Source organism: Saccopteryx leptura, chromosome 3 (assembly GCF_036850995.1).
Source record: "Saccopteryx leptura isolate mSacLep1 chromosome 3, mSacLep1_pri_phased_curated, whole genome shotgun sequence".
Taxonomy (NCBI): domain Eukaryota; kingdom Metazoa; phylum Chordata; class Mammalia; order Chiroptera; family Emballonuridae; genus Saccopteryx; species Saccopteryx leptura.
In genome coordinates, this window is record NC_089505.1 from 93,702,537 (window position 1) to 93,716,017 (window position 13,481).

Below are 13,481 nucleotides of genomic sequence, written 5' to 3' on the forward strand. Positions count from 1 at the left end.
CCAGGGAACCCGAGGTTCTATGATTAAACCCTGTCTTGGATTGCCTCATGTTAAAAACTCAAGGCTTTCCGCCCAGCCTTGTCCCAGTTTTCTAACCATCCTGTGCACTCCGTTGGAAGAGATTCAAGCAGACAGTCGCCGTCACGTCTAAGTGAACGGCAGGCTTCCTGCCATACCGACCCGGCGGCTTGCAGACTGGAGGTGGAGCGGCGCGGCAGGTGCTCGACAAGACCGAGCTCAAGGTGGACAAACAACGCTTTTGTTTGTTGATTTTTGTGTGTGTTTTGTTTATTGTGCCTGCATCTGGGGAAACCGTGTGGGTTTCTCAAGCTGGTCTGTTTCCTTTGGATTGAAAAGGAAAATAGAAGGGAAACGATCCAAGCGTGACATTCAGCTGCCCGCTTGAGACTCCGTGGGAGCTAGTTTATAAATGAAAAATGTGTGACCAGGCTAGGCTGAAAGCAGAGTGGCCACACAGCATGTCACTGTTCAAATCTCTGCACTCGTCTTGGCTGTGTGACCTTGAGGATGTGTCCATCTGCCTCTCTGAGCCTCAGTTTCCTTGTCTGTAAAATGAGCACCCGCCTCATGGGGGCTGTTATGAGGTCAAGCAGCAAGGGTCTCAGCACAGCACAGTGCCTGGGCACATGGTACAGACTCCATAAGCTTTAGCTAACAGGATTCTTGGCAGGTTGGGACCGCTCTGAGTTGAACTGTTCAAGATCTGGGTCTCTTGCCAACTGGCTGTGTGACCGTGGGCAAATCACTTCACCTCTCTGAGCTTCAGGTTCTTCATTTGCAAAACATTGAGACTCCCCCCTCCCATGTTCTTTACCGTAAAGGATTGTCCTAAGGATTAAATTAAGAGAGGTAACTTTCAAAGACAGCCTAACACAGCTAGTGCTTAAGAAATAGTAGTGATTGTGCTGACGATGTGATAATGGGGACACCTTGCTCTGACTCTCGCGGAGGTTGAACAAGGTTGTAAGTGTCTTCCCAGGTGTGCTGGAGGTGTGACGGTGGGGATACCTCGTACAGCCTCAAGGTTGGCGCTCCATGGAGTGAGACAGGGCAGACAGGAAGGGCCATAGAAGGAAGGAAGGCAGTGGGTCTCCAAAGATGGACATTTACTGAGCTGGTGGCTGTGACAGGGAGGGCGTGACAGCCCAACAGAGGGCACAGAAGTATCGACTATTTCTTGGCTTAAATGCGTCTTTCCTGTTGGGCTCGTTTTTGGAGGTGCAATGGTGTATAGCAGCTGTTTTGGGAACCTGTGAGTGGACAGACCTTGCTTACACAGATTCCGAATACAAAAATATAATTTACGTGAAGCACGTGAAGGGGACCTGATTCCCCAACCGCAGAATTCTTTATCTTGTGGAAGTATTCACTAGGATATTCTTTTCAGTATCAAGCAGCCCTGGTGTGTGTACAATGCCATTTGATTTACAAATAAGAGGGCAGGATTGTGTATCGGTAGTGTGTGCTGTCAGGGGACCATCACTACCCCGCCTGGCCCCAGGTGGAATCCCTGCTCTGCCTGTTAACAGCTACGAGACTTGTGTCATGTACCTCTCTTTCCTCATCTGTACAATGGGGATTATCGTTAATTAGTACCTATGTCACCACATAGGTTTCATGAAGAATAAAGGATAATTCATGTGAAGAAAGTCTGCCACATAGTTACACAATATTTGTGGCTGTTATTCATTCTAAAAAAATTTGCAGCCTGACCTGTGGTGGCGCAGTGGATAAAGCGTTGACACTGAAATGCTGAGGTCGCCAGTTCGAAACCCTGGGCTTGCCTAGTCAAGGCACATATGGGAGTTGATGCTTACAGCTCCTCCCCCCTTCTCTCTCTCTATCTCTCCTCTCTCTCTCTCTCTCTCTCTTTCTCTCTCTGTCTCTCCCTCTCCTCTCTGAAATGAATAAATAAAATAAATAAATAAATAAAAATTTAAAAAAATTAAAAAATTTGCAGGTCCTGGTCAGTTGGCTCAGTGGTAGAGCATCAGCCTGGCATATGGATGTCCCAGGTTCGATTCCTGGTCAGGGCACAGAAGAGAAGTGCCCATTTGCTTCTCTACCCCCCCCCCCCCCCACTTCTCTCTCTCTCTCTTTCTCTCTCTTCCTCTCCTGCAGCCATGGCTCAAATGGAGTGAGTTGGCCCTGGATGCTGAGGATGGCTCCATGGCCTCTGCCTCAGGCACTAAGAGCTCAGTTGCTGAGCAATGGAGCAGTGCCCCAGATGGGCAGAGCATTGCCCCCTAGTGGGCTTGCCGGGTGGATCCCAGTCGGGGCGCATGTGGAAGTCTGTCTCTGCCTCCCCTCCTCTCACTGAATTAAAAAAATAAAAATAAAACTTTGCAGAGCACCCTCTCTGTGCCTGGCCTCCCAGAGCTTACTTGGGGGTGTGGCATTTGGGGAGAGAGACAAAATGTAGCATAAACCAAGAAGATGATTGCAAGTTGCCACCATAGCTGTGTCCCAAACCAGCAGAGTTCAAAGATAGAGAATCACAAGGCAGTTACTTGCAAACCTTTGGTTTGGAACGCCTCAGTGTGATAGCGACATTTTAGTGACAGATGAGGAGCCTGGTGGTGAGGGGCCATGTAGCTGGAGCACCAGGTGGAGGTGGGGGGCGGGCCGGAGCAGCTTTGTGGACGTGAAAGTTCAGACCCAGCAGGTGCAGGGTGGAGCTGAGGTTCTGCCTTTCTCTCCAGCTCCATGGCCGCCACCGAGGCGGCTGGCCCCCGGACCCCGCTCGGAGTGGCCAGGACTGGAAGAAGGCAGAAGGAGCCAGGTCTGGAGGACAGAGCGCCCAAAGGCAGGTGGGGAGTTTGGGCTTTATTCTCAGGACAGCAGGAAGCCGGGCAGGGGAGTGCCAGGGGACAGAGGACCCTTTTAGAAGCTCGTTTTGGCTGCCACGTGGAGACCCGCTGGGGCAAGGGCAGCGGCTGGGAGAACAGGTCGGAGGTGGGCGGGTGCAGTCACCCAGGTGATGGCAGCAGCGACGGAAGAGGCAGGAAGTCGGTTTATTTGAGATCTTTGGGCAAGGTGAACGGCCAGTGCTTGCTGAGGTTGAATGTAGATATTCTTAATAAAAATTATTATGTGTGCTTCTTTTTTAAAAAATAAATAAACCAGTTGTCTGGAGCCGTGGTCCTCAGCCAGGAGTTGTAAATGAGACGAATTTAGAGCCCAGAGGAGGAGGATGGTGACTCTGCCAAAGTGGGGGATTGGCAGAGGTCACTGACCCTCCCCCAGCCTCAGCCAGTTGTCTGCCGAAGGTAGAGAGAGGCCGCGTGGTGGGAAGGTGAAATGTGCGCAAAGTGCCCGGAAATCAGCCCAGGACGGATGGACTAAGGGCTGGACAGATGGACATTATGAGCCAGGGCTGTATCCTGGGGGCAATAGGGTGTGATGGAGCGATCTTGCGTGAGGATGGTGTGGTTACATTTGCCTTTTGGAAAGGTCCCCAACTCCAGAAAGCAGTGTGGAGAGGGCAGGCTAGGAGGCTGGGAGGCCTCGGAGGGGACCTTTGGGGTCTGTGTCCAGGTGAGCTGTGAGGTCAGCCTGGACTAAGCAGGAGGTGGTGGGCCATTCAGGGGCGTGGGCTCTCCCCAGGCCCTGCTTCCTGGGTCCTCTTTGTGCTCGGGCAACCACTGTGATGACTGGAGGGGAGCAGGTGTGTGTCCCGGCAACCCTGCCCTGGGCTGGCCTATCTGTGTACACAAACTGGACACGGGTTCCGGCCCCTGTGATAGCTGCTGGGACAACAAAGGCCTGCCAGCTTACCCGGGGGGAGCACGAGTTCCCAGAGCCAGAGTCACCTTCCCTTCCAGAAATTGTCCCCACCCCTCTGCGCCCCCCCTCCAGTCTCCCCAGCCACTCCCTGACCTCCACAGGGACCGGGTCCTCATTCCTCCTGCTCCTGCCATCTGTTCTCCTTTCTTCTTCTCTGGTTTTACTTATTGTCTCTCCTTTGGATTATTGATGCCACTTCGTCCCTTCCTGCCCTCGCTCCCCCGTGTGTCACCTTTCATAGTCTTGTCCTCCCGTTGCCCCTCTTGGTGGTGCAGGCTTGAGGGCAGAGCGCTGTATACGGCTGCCTCGGGGCCCAGCACAGTGCCTGGCCCTCGGTCACGTCTGCCTGTCTCCGCGTGCCCTTCCAGTGTGTTCCCCTCTTCCTTCCCTTTTCCTGTGTGTGTATCCGCTTGCTAGACGTACTTCTAACGTTGGCAGTAACGTTTTCAAGGGCAGGCCTGGCTCTTCCGCCCCCTAGTTCCTGCTAGCCACCTAGAGCCATTCCCAACCCGGGGATTTATGACAGTATCTATCAGCTGTGTGTCCTAGGGTGGTGGCTCGGGGACAGATTGGCCAACTTTCTACCCTGTGATTGTGACCTTCCTCAGTCACTGTCACAGCCACAGTCCTCTCTTAGTAACTGACCCAAATCATCCTCCTCAAAAGATCCCCGCCGAGGATGAGATCCAGGAACCCTGGAAACGGGCTATGACTTAGCCCCGCCCCAGAGCAGCCACCTTGCAGGTGCTTGTACCTGTCAGCATCAACCTCACCTCGGAAAAGAGAGGGTTGTGGGGAAATGGCAGTTTTGTTTTGGTTTCGGTTTTTAGTCATTTTATTTTAATTTTTTTATTAGGCGGAAGAGGTTATGATTGGTTCATACAACTGAAACCTTAGTAGGTTCAGCTGGATTCTGGTGGTTTGAGTGGTGTCCCCTGGGGTCCTGCTCACTCTCCACCTCCGCTCTCATTTCTACCATGCTGGGTCCCTCCTGGGGCAGCCTCTCCCCTTGCGAGGAGCAGATGGCCACCAGCAGTGCTGGGGAGGCCGGGATTCCCCCGCCAGCATTTCCTCCTCCATAGTGAAGGCCTGATTTTATGGGTTCTGGTTGGGTGGGGGGCCTGTCTTTTAGGAGATCTGATTGGCTGTTCCAGGAGCCAACAAGAGCCAGGAGAAGGGGACCTGGAGTCGAACAGGCACCTGGGCAGCCACCTACGCATGGGTCCAGGTAGCCCTGGGCAGCCTGGCTCCCCAGCCCAATGTGGCTGGACACCTGGAGCCCCCAATGACCCTCCACGGGAGTGACTGGTGCAACGGGCTCTGACAGCTTCCCACTGTGGAGAGCCCACAGTGCCCTATTTAGATGTCCCTGCACTGTGTTTCTGTGATAATAAGAAGCATCCCCCAGGTTACCTGTTTGGTGTTTTCCTGTTTGATAATGGGTTTTTTGTAAGGAGAGGGCATACCTGTGGGGTGCCTGGCAGCAGGTGGTTTGTCCGAGATGCTTGTCCCCGTGTCCCCCAGCACCTGGACTATGGCCTGGCATGTCGTGGGTGTGCAGTGAATACTGGTGGAGGGAGACAGCCAGGCAGAGTTCAGCAGCAGCACCGTGCCTCTGTGCCCAGCTTCTCGGGGGCACCCAGGAGAGAGCAGCTATTTTATCATCGTTGTCATTATTATCGATTGTTGTGACTCTTGGGACCACGTGGCCGCTGTCATTGCTGAGCCCCAAGGTCTCTCCTGGCTCTGGAAGCAGCCTCCACCTCTGCTGACTCTCACCCCTGTGGGCGGCCTCCGCTTCAGTGATCCCATAGTCTTTCTAACTGTGTGGAGGCCCAATTCCTCAGCGGATCTTGGGCTCTAAGCACCCTGCAGGGTGAACCGGGTCCCACCTCACAGAAATGTGTTATAATTCCTGTGCCAGTCAGGCCCCGTGTGGGGCAGAGACAGTGCGACAGGAGCCCAGGGGGGCAGGGACGTGATTAGAACTGCAGAGACCATGACCCCTGCCATGGAGCTTCTGGGAAGATGATGACGGGTGAGAGCCTCTTGTCACCACCCTCAGCCTTGTTCCCTCCTCTTACAGAGGGGACAAGCGAGCAGCCAGGTTTGTCTGAGGGTTTGGGTTTCAGAGATGATTTGCAAAGGTGTCCAGCTCAGTACCTGGGCCCAGCAAGGGTTCTGAGCGTGAGGGTTGAATCACAACCCCCAGCGTGGTGCTGTGGTGGCTCAGGGCGGGGCAGAGTCCTTGGACAGGAGGACTCCAAGCAGCCCCATCAGCCCTGAGTCACGGGGCCCGAGCTGGAGGAGTGGCAGAGGGACCCGGTCAGCTCTCAGCCCCGACCCTCAGCTGATCACAGGTCACTTCAGACTCTGGTATTCCTTTATCTTTGTCACTCAGGGGGTCTAGGACAACCCCATGGGGCCATCATCCCTCTGCCACCAGCACACTTCTGCTTCTGGCGTTAGACAAAGGAGTGTCTTGTTCATGGAAGCAGTGTGTATGTAGACATTTCAAAAACTCACTCCTTTTACAGCCTAGCTTGGGGGACGATGAGAATCAGGATTTTAGAGGGACTCTGGACTCAACTCTCTGGTTCACCGCCTCGCTCTGCTAGTCATTAACAGGAGACTTGGGGCAAGTTATGGAACCCGCTGGGCCGCAGTGTAGGCATCTGTAACGTGGGGAGGATGGTGGCGGCTTCTTCATAAAGATTAAATGAGATGGTCCAGACTCCGAGTAAGCCTTCAATGCGTGTTAGCGCTTCTTATCACGATTTAAAGATGCACGCTTCTAAAAACCAAAGGTCCTTTTGTGAAATGTGTAAACCTCCCCCCCTTCAATTTGCAGCCTGATGCCCAGTGTCTGTACCAGGTACACCTGAAGCTCCAGGAGCCAGTGATTTAGGTGCGGGAGTGGGGATATTTCTCTTGGGAGACAGTCTGTGGAAGGCCAGTGACCCCCTGAAATTGTGCAGGAGAGTGCCTAGAACCCTAATGGTAGGCTGGATAATAAAATTATTGATGAATAATCACAGACACAGACACACACACACACAGAGACACACACACATTCACCTCCCAATCCAGAAGCTGTGATTATGTCACCTAATATGGTAAAAGGCCTCTGCAGATTCACATGCACCAGATGGCATGACGTAGGCACAGGAGTCCTTACAAGAGGCAGGCAGGAGGCTCAGTCAGAGCAGGAGACGTGATGAAGGCGGGGAAAGGGGCCAGGGGCCAGGAATCCCCGAGGCTGGGTGTTACTGCAGCTTCTTCCCCCTCCTCACCCCTCCCCCTCCAGCTCTCCCTCCCCCTACTTCTTCCCTCCCCCCTATAGTGCATCTAATGGATGGATGTAGTCTCCATCGGTCCATTTCCTCTTTGGAAAGGACTCTGAGAAGGCCCACAGGACAACCTGCGCCCTTACCCTGGGGTTCCTAAATTCAGGTCATTCTCAGGTGCCCATGAGTGTGCCTCCCTGGTCCTCCCTGGTCTCCAAGCCGCCCCTGCCTGTCTGGATGGAGGAACTGGCTGCGGTCCTGCCAGTGGGATGGGTAGAGGCACTTCCCTTTGGGGGCAAACCTCTAAGCCAGCGGTTCTCAACCTGTGGGTCGCGACCCCGGCGGGGGTCGAACGACCAAAACACTGTGTTGCCGGGGTCGCGACCCACAGGTTGAGAACCTGTGCTCTAAGCAGCTGCTCGCCGCCACAGCCTGGAACCTCATAGGTCCAAAATAGCAGCTGGTTCTCAGCCGAGCCCTCGGCCTCCATACCTTTCCAGCTTTCCCACACACGTGACAGTGACAACCTCAGCGAGCTCTCCGCCAGTTCTGTGCCAGACCTGGTATAGTGTATGTCTCTGGATCCTCAGAAGCAGCGTCTTTCCTTTACAGATGAGGAAACCGAGGCTCACGGAGGTGAAACGCATTGCCAGGGTCGTCCAGAATTAAACCGGGGTCGGACAGAGTCCACATTCCCCGTATTTTCCATGATACCACTGTGTCGTGGTATTCCATCCGTCAGTGCTTACTAAGCCTCTCCTGCACGTGCCAGGCCTGTTCTAGAACCAGGAGAACGCAGTGAACAAAACAGACAAAAATTCTTATACTGGCGAGCTGTCGCATGGAAATAGAATGCAAGCCCCGTGTGTAATTGTAAATCTCCTAGTGACCCCATTCTTTAAAAAGTGCAAAGAACTAGCCCTAGCCTGATAACTCGATTGGTTAGAGCAGTGGTCCCCAACCCCCCTGGGACGTGGACTGGTACCGGTCCACAGAGAAAGAATAAATAATTTACATTATTTTCGTTTTATTTATATTTAAGTTTGAATGATATTTTATTTTTTAAAAAATGACCAGATTCCCTCTGTTACATCCATCTAAGAGTCTTGACACTTGTCTTGGTCACGTGATATATTTATCCATCCCACCCTAAAGGCCAGTCTGTGAAAATATTTTCTGATATTAAACCAGTCCGTGGCCCAAAAAAGGTTGGGGACCACTAGGTTAGAGCATCGCCCTGATATGCAAAGTTGCCAGTTCGATCCCTGGTCAGGGCACATACCGAAACAGATCGATGTTTCTGACTCTTTCTCTCTTCCTCTCTCTCAAATCAATACAATTTAAAACAAATTTTTTTTTAAAGTACAAAAAAATAGGCAAAGTTAATCATATATTTATTTTCTTTAACTTGCGGCAACTGAAATACATCATTTCGACATGGAGGTAAAGTGTGAACGAGATAGTCTTTTGGATGTATCTCAGTCTTGGAAATCTGGTGTGTATTTCTTACTTTTGTAGCATATCTCTGCAGACAAGACGCCTTTCAAGAGCTCAGTGGCCACATGCGGCTAGTGGTTATTGTATTTGACATAAAGCAAATCCCCACTGGCCATCCAGACAGTGACCTAGGTGTGATCAGTGTCACACACATCTCCCCCCACCCAGTGGCACTCAGCAGCTCTCAGTCCCCTCCTGCCACATCTGGCTGGGGATTACACTGGCCACACCGAGCCCTGTGGCTGGGTTGTTGTGGAATTAGGGACGCAGCGTTTCCTGGTGGGGTGAAGAATGGAAGGGCTGGGCCTCAGCTCAGACGACTGGGTCAATTCAGCCCTTCCATTGTGCCACGTCATCATTAGCGGGCCACATAGGGCCACTCTCTTGTTTTATTATTGTGGTTGTTATTTTATTGCCTTTTTCTTCCCTCCTCCACTCCATTTTTCCTTCTCTCTCAGTGCGACCATTCCAGGGGCGTGGAATGCCCTGATTGGCTAGGCCCCGGGGCAGGTGCCGCCCCTGGAGCCTGAGTTAGGTCAAGCCCCTGGACTGAGGCCCTTCTCAGTCAAAGGGAAACCGGGGTGCTGTCCCTCCGGGAATGAGAATGGTCACCGGGCAGGTGAAACAGCAGTGTCCTCTGAACTTCTCTAGGGCGTTCGAGGCTGACCGTTGCCCCTCCCTGTTTGCGCCTCCTGTTGGAACCCTCCTTGGCCTCTTTCCCAGGCTGTCCCCTTTCTCCAGGTTTGGCGCAGGCTCTGGAATGCCCACACTGCCTCTCCCAACGCTCATTCCTGCAGACATGGCACCCAGACCACACTCCATTGACGAGCACTTTCTATGTGTATTATCTCTCCAGAAAGGAGTCATTGTCACCACATTGCAGATGAGAAAACAGAGACTCGCAAGGTATTAGGAAAAAGCTAGTAAAGTGGAGGAGCTGGCTATTCCCAGCGTCCTTACCGTGAACCGCCATAGCCCTCCAATTCCTGGTTCACGTGTGCCAGTCACCAAGGCCCCTGTGCTCTGAAACTCTGTGCCTCTCCCTCCCGGCGCTGCGTCTGCCACCGCCAGCCTCCCAGTCTGTGTAATAGATCCTGTCACTTTTGCCATATATATATATTTTTTTTTTTGGCCAGAAGCAAGCCATAGGTCCCTCCCACACTCAAGCAGAGGGTCATACCCAGCATGAACACCAGGAGGTAGGGACCCTGGGGCCACCTTGAGAGGCTGCCAGCCACACCCTCTTTGGTCACCTGTCTTGGATGGCAGGATAGGAGAGTAGACTTGGAGAGACCTGCCATTTGGCTTTGGGCAAGACCTCAGTTTCCTCATCTGTGACATAGGGCAGTGCCATCTGGCTCTTGGCGTTCTTGTGATAATTAAATATGCTCATACAGGTAAAACTTTTAGCACTGTCCTTGGCATAGTGTCAGTCTTATAAATAACAAATTCAGTATGACTGACTCTTCACAAGGTTTGGTCTGCTGTAGGTAATAAAAAGCCCTAAGTAACAGTATCAACAAAATAAACCTTTATTATTTTTTTCCTGTGTCAACAATCCAGAGGTCAGCAGTCCAGGTCTGGGAGGCCAGCTCTATGACCTCCAGGGACCTAGACTCTCTCTATCTGGTTGTTCTGCTGTCCTCTACCTCATGCTCCAACATGGTTGCTGAGTTCCAGCCATCACTACAGCCTGTAGGAAGGAGGAAGAAGCAAAAAAGAGAAGGCATGTCTCTTCCATTTAAGAACCCTTTCTGGCTGTCCCCCTCCCTGATACATACTTCTCTGCTTATATCCCATTGGCCAGAGTAGTCACGTGGCACAGCTCACTGCCCAAGAGGCTGGGTAATGCTGGGACTTACCTGTAGATAATGAGGCCAGTTCGGTGTCAGGTATTTTCTGCAAAGAAAGTGAAAGGAGTCCTTTTCACTTTCAGGAGACCTTCCAGTTAGTGTTGGGGTTAGGGTTTGGGGTTGTTTTTAGGGTTTTGGGTTAGGGTTATCTAAATGTCACCCTTTCCTTGACACGCCATGTTTTGACACTCACTGTATACCCGGTACTCTTAACATGAATAAAACATTCACCCTTTAACCCTATGAAGGTGACACTGTCTGATCTGATACCACTGGACGGGGGGTGTTTCATTCCACCACCCCCTCTGCAGCCTGGGCCCCAACACCGGGTCATGGGAGCAGTTCCCACACAGGATGCTGGGAGTAGCAAGGGAGAGGGTGTCAGCAGCTCTGGCCATGCTGTGGAGGCTGTGAGCACTCAGCCCAGGGTAGTTCTCCATGTATTTCCTGAAGTGAAATCCAAGCCCCCCAGCACAAGCCCCCCTCTCTCCACGGCCTGTCACTCCCCTCCCCCTCTCTCCCGCGGGCTGCCCTGTTTTAACCTCAATTCCAGTTTTATGATTAAACATCCCAGTGTCAATTATTTACAATACACCCAGATGAATATCAGGGTGGCAGGGGCCCGAGTGACTCACAAGGGGAGGTTGGTTTTTATGGAGGGGAAACGACATGAAGGAAAACAAGGAGCCCTACCTCCTGACCACTGAGACTGAGGTCCCCCTGGGGAGGACTTTCAGCAGCGGGGGTGTGGGGAGGGGGCTCCCGTGGGCGTGGGGGGGGGACTGACAGCCTGCTAGCTCTGGAGTCAGACGTGTCCAATCTGAATCTCTGCCGTGCGCTGTGTGACCTTGAGCAGGGACCCTGACTCCTTTGAACTTCCGTGTCCTCTCCTGCACAATAGCGACCATTCGAGAAGCTTTCTCGTCGTGGTTCTGGGGGGACCTCAATGTGATATAATAAATAACATATTGAAAGTCTCATTATGTTACATAAATAATGCTAACAATAAATTCATACACATGGGTAGAATACACTGATTTGACCAATAAAATGAACAAATACAGTTATTAACGATAATCCAGGCACAGAAGGCACCCAGCATTTAAGGAGAAAGTTAAATGTTGCTGCTACATTTTTTTTTTAATTTTTTTTATTTGTAGGGGAAACAGTACAGATTAATTACCAACTCATTCTGAATTACAATACCATCCAATATTATTATTTTTTTAAATTTTTTATTTATTTACTTTTTTAGATTTTATTTATTCATTTTTAGTAGAGAGAGAGGGAGAGATAGAGAGAGAACAGGGGAGGAGCAGGAAGCATCAACTCCCATATGTGCCTTGACCAGGCAAGCCCAGCGTTTTGAACCAGCGACCTCAGCATTCCAGGTTGACGCTTTATCCACTGCGCCACCACAGGTCAGGCCCAACTGCTACATTTAAAAAATGTGACAGTTGGAAAAAAAGAATTGGGTGTGACAAGTGACTTCCTAAGAATCAAAAGCAGGAGGAGAGCTGGGGCTCAGGAAGCAGGTTCTGCTAAAATGCCTCAAGTAGAAACTGGACGGAGAGAGGGGAGAGGGGGCGGGGAGAGCTGAACAAGGTCAGCCGTGTTCCAGCAGGGCTCTTGGCAGAAGGTTTGGGAACCAGTTTCATGGCAGCACCGTCGCTGGGGCTAAAGAAGAAAATGTCCATTTATAGGCAGGATAAACTTTCCCCGACTGAGCACTAATCTCCGCGATCGGGGCGGACTGCTACAGGCCTGGGAACAGGGAGGGTTTTGCTCCCGCAGGAGTCAGCGGCCCGCGGAAGTCTGTGTCTCCTCCTTGTTTTGGTCGAAACACTCTCATCTAAGGACCCCGTAAAATAAATCCCTGGCTCGTGGTGTCTGAGGGCTGAGGAACCCGTAGTTTAGAGCCAACAGCAGAGCGAGCGCCTGTGGATACAGACATGAGAGCACACGCCCTTTTATCGCGGTTTTCATCCCGGCAAAGAGCAAGTGCAAACTTGGCTCCCTAGCAGAGCCCGGGGTTAAAATGTAAACCGAGGAGAGGAGGGCCAGTGTGCCCAGCCTCCCTCCAACCTGGCTGTCCCAGGAGTGTGTGCAGAATTCACCATGTGCTGATGGGTGTGATCGGGATGAGGGAACCGTGCCCAGCTAACCCAGCTGTTGGGTAAGTGAACAGCCTGGCTGTGGGCAGGTGCCACAGGAAGGTGTGAGCACGCATGCTGCCTGTATGCACTTCCTGTAACAGATTACTCCAAACATGGTGGCTGAAAACAACACACACGTATCCTCATGACGTTCTGGAGGTCAGAAGTCCACACACAGTCAGTTTCGTGGGCTCAAGTCAGCGTGTTGGCAGGGCAGTTCCTCCTCGAGGCTGTAGGGGAGGATTGAGGGTAGGCGTGTCCTTGCCTTTTTCAGCTCTGGGGACCACCTGCACCCCTGGTTCACGTCCCCTCCTCTCATCACGCCAGCCTCTTGCTTCCATCATCATCTCTCTTCCTCCTTTGACCACTCTTATAAAGACACTTGTAATAATAATAATAATAATTGCATCCCCCTGGATAATCTCCCCACCTCAAGATCCTCCACTTAATCACATTAGGAAAGTCCCTTTGCCACATAAAGTGACAGTCACAATTCCAGGGATTTGGGTCTGGATATATTTGGGGGACCATTACTCAGCCTGCCACATGCCTTTTCCCAAATTCTGAGGAAGATGGGGTGGTAGGTGGCAAAGATCTCGGAGCTGGACCCCATATTCTTCTCTGCCGCCAACGTGAATGGGCTTGAATTAGCTCCTCACACCTTCCTGGCCCCTTTAAGAACAGACGGATGCTCACCTCTCTCTGCAGGTCTGGAAATGGCAGCTAGGCCCATGAAGAGCATTTCCTCTCAGCCAGGCACCAGATGACTCCCCTTAATGCAGTCACTTAGTGCTTTTCAGCATCACTGTCTCTGGAAACTGCCAGGCAGGCTCCTGCCTAAGGGCCTTTGTTCAGATGCACTGATCCTGGAATGCCCTTCT

At 51.9% G+C, this 13,481-nt stretch overlaps 1 protein-coding gene across 3 annotated transcripts in view; it reads left to right on the forward strand.

The window, feature by feature from the left end:
• Positions 1–13,481, forward strand: part of TMEM51 (transmembrane protein 51) — a 54,488-nt gene that overhangs the window by 24,161 nt on the left and 16,846 nt on the right. Inside the window, exon 1 of one of the 3 annotated variants that reach the window (XM_066375128.1) lies at positions 83–242. The exons of the other annotated variants lie outside the window; for them this stretch is intronic. The gene's annotated coding sequence lies outside the window, so the exon portion shown is untranslated. Of the gene's footprint in view, positions 1–82; positions 243–13,481 lie in introns of those variants that run through there. 3 annotated transcript variants of the gene reach the window in all.